The sequence below is a fragment of the Pinus tabuliformis genome, chromosome 9, assembly GCF_031772625.1.
Source record: "Pinus tabuliformis cultivar Carrire ecotype Pingquan chromosome 9, CPIR1, whole genome shotgun sequence".
In the NCBI taxonomy this organism is placed as follows: domain Eukaryota; kingdom Viridiplantae; phylum Streptophyta; class Pinopsida; order Pinales; family Pinaceae; genus Pinus; species Pinus tabuliformis.
The window spans coordinates 368,005,640-368,008,685 of NC_142307.1; the positions used below are offsets into that span (position 1 = coordinate 368,005,640).

A 3,046-nucleotide genomic window follows, 5' to 3' on the forward strand; every position below is an offset into this window, starting at 1 on the left:
TTCATCTACTTGTAATTTATTTACAAACACAAAATCCTGAAGGATTGTGTCCAACACATAGGAATTAGAGCATAGGAAAAAAATTAAACAAAGGGGAAGATAGAGAAATGGACCCGCTCACAAGCTCACAAGCTCCGAAGCTGGTACGGGTCGATTCCCGGAATCGACCCACCACTGGTCGGGCAGGGCGGGGCGGCAAGGGGGTGCGCAGCGCCACCCCCGCCCCGCGCGACCGGCGGCGGGTCGATTCCGGGAATCGACCCGTACCGGCTTCGGAGCTTGTGAGCTCTAGTTCATCCCACATTTTATATTAATATGGCAAGCTTAACCACACATAACGAGAAAATTAATGACTTGCATGTACATCTTCCGTGATAAAAGAAAAACACTATTAACACTTGTTTCTAATGTCTGCAGGGAATAGTGTAACAGAAATGGCAGATAAATCTACAGACAGTGGGGGAGAGCCTATTAATGAGCAGGTTGTTGCTAACCGCTGGAGTGTCTTGAGAACTGAACTCAACCAGCTTTGCTCTAAGATTACAGAGTTGGAGATGGAATTGAGCGAGCACTCACTGGGTATTGGAGCAATTCAACCTCTGGACCCCACAAGAAAGTGCTACATAATGATTGGTGGGGTTTTGGTGGAGAGGACAATTGCAGAGGTTCTACCTGCTATACAGAGGAACAAAGAAGGCTTGCAGGAGGTGATTGCTAGGCTTACAGAGGCATTGCAGAAGAAGAAAAAGGAGATAGCAGATTATGAGGCTAAATATAAGATCAAGATTAGGAGAGGAGATGATGAGATCCAAAAGGAGGGAGAACGAAAAGAAAGCAACTAGTAGAAGAGAACCTAACCATTGACAAATTGCAAATACTCTAGAACACTATTCATCATTTTTTGCGATTCACGCTGGACCCACAAGAACCCCTTGAGCTGAACTTGCGATTCACCAAAGCCAGAGGCAAGCCCAACTACTTCTACGTACTCTGGTGACTGTGCAAACTATCTACAAATTACACTCACTCCTCGGCTCCATGATGGTGCACAACCAGAGCATGGTTTGTTGGCTTTGGAATTTCAGTGTAAAGGAAGGAATCGAGAGTAGTCTTACTAGTGAAAACAATCTACAAGAGATAAGTCTCAACCTTCTCCAGAGAAATGCTCTTAGTCTTTTGAATAAAATGCACTTGGCCTCTATCTGCAATTTCTCTCGACCCTTCAAAAAAATAATCCTGAACTTGGCCCCTAATAACCGCTTACATCAGTGGCCCATCACTTCCACGATACCCAAGACAAACCTTTACAACCCAGATCTTGTCTTCTATATATGGTTGTGCAAGAGAACCCCTTGAGCTGAACTTTAGAGGATCGATCCACTAATTTGGTGGTGCGAGGTAGCCATACAGACTAAGGTCAAAGGTTGAAGGGTCGTAAGCTACCGCATCACAAGGGAGAAGCAATCCACATGTTGGTCCCAAGGGTTGAAGGCCAGATCCTTGCACAACCATATATAGAAGACGATATCTGGGTTGTAAAGGTTTGTCTTGGGTATCGTGGAAGTGATGGGCCACTGATGTAAGCGATTATTAGGGGCCAAGTTCAGGATTATTTTTTTGAAGGGTCGAGAGCAATTGCAGATAGAGGCCAAGTGCATTTTATTCAAAAGACTAAGAGCATTTCTCTGGAGAAGGTTGAGACTTATCTCTTGTAGATTGTTTTCACTAGTAAGACTACTCTCGATTCCTTCCTTTACACTGAAATTCCAAAGCCAACAAACCATGCTCTGGTTGTGCACCATCGTGGAGCCGAGGAGTGAGTGTAATTTGTAGATAGTTTGCACAGTCACCAGAGGACATAGAAGTAGTTGGGCTTGCCTCCGGCTTTCGTTTGAGATAAACGAAAAGAAGAGAACGAAAAGAAAGTTCAGCTCAAGGGGTTCTTGTGGGTCCAGCGTGAATCGCAAAAAATGATGAATAGTGTTCTAGAGTATTTGCAATTTGTCAATGGTTAGGTTCTCTTCTGCTAGTTTCTTTCTTTTCGTTCTCCCTCCTTTTGGATCTCAATCATCTCCTCTCCTAATCTTGATCTTATATTTAGCCTCATAATCTGCTATCTCCTTTTTCTTCTTCTGTAATGCCTCTGTAAGCCTAGCAATCACCTCCTGCAAGCCTTCTTTGTTCCTCTGTACAGCAGGTAGAACCTCTGCAATTGTCCTCTCCACCAAAACCCCACCAATCATTCTGTAGCACTTTCTTGTGGGGTCCAGAGGTTGAATTGCTCCAATACCCAGTGAGTGCTCGCTCAATTCCATCTCCAACTCTGTAATCTTAGAGCAAAGCTAGTTGAGTTCAGTTCTCAAGACACTCCAGTGGTTAGCAACAACCTGCTCATTAATAGGCTCTCCCCCACTGTCTGTAGATTTATCTGCCATTTCTGTTACACTATTCCCTGCAGACATTAGAAACAAGTGTTAATAGTGTTTTTCTTTTATTACAGCAGATGTACATGCAAGTCATTAATTTTCTCGTTATGTGTGGTTAAGCTTGCCATATTAATATAAAATGTGGGATGAACTAGAGCTCACAAGCTCCGAAGCCGGTACAGGTCGATTCCTGGAATCGACCCGCCGCCGGTCGGGCGGGGCGGGGTGGTGCGGGGGTGTCGCTGCGCACCCCCGCGCCGCCCCGCCCCACCCAACCGACGGCGGGTCGATTCCGGGAATCGACTCGTACCGGCTTCGGAGCTTGTGAGCTTGTGAGCGGGTCCATTTCTCTATCTGCCCCCTTTGTTTAATTTTTTTCCTATGCTCTAATTCCTATGTGTTGGACACAATCCTTCAGGATTTTGTGTTTGTAAATAAATTACAAGTAGATGAAATATGAAGAATCATAGGTGGATAGCAAGAGACTCAGATCTTGGAAGAAGAGTCACTCAGATCTTGGAAGAAGACACCAAAGGTCGTTTCCATTGTATTAACTTGGTGATCATTCACTAACCGAAAATACAACTGATAGTTGGATGGCAAAACTCGTCCGAGTCAAA

General features: G+C 44.7%; 1 pseudogene; it reads left to right on the forward strand.

The window, feature by feature from the left end:
- The first annotated feature begins 426 nt into the window (after positions 1–426).
- On the forward strand, positions 427–842 carry LOC149148728 (prefoldin subunit 2 pseudogene; annotated as a pseudogene).
- Positions 843–3,046: the final 2,204 nt, after the last annotated feature.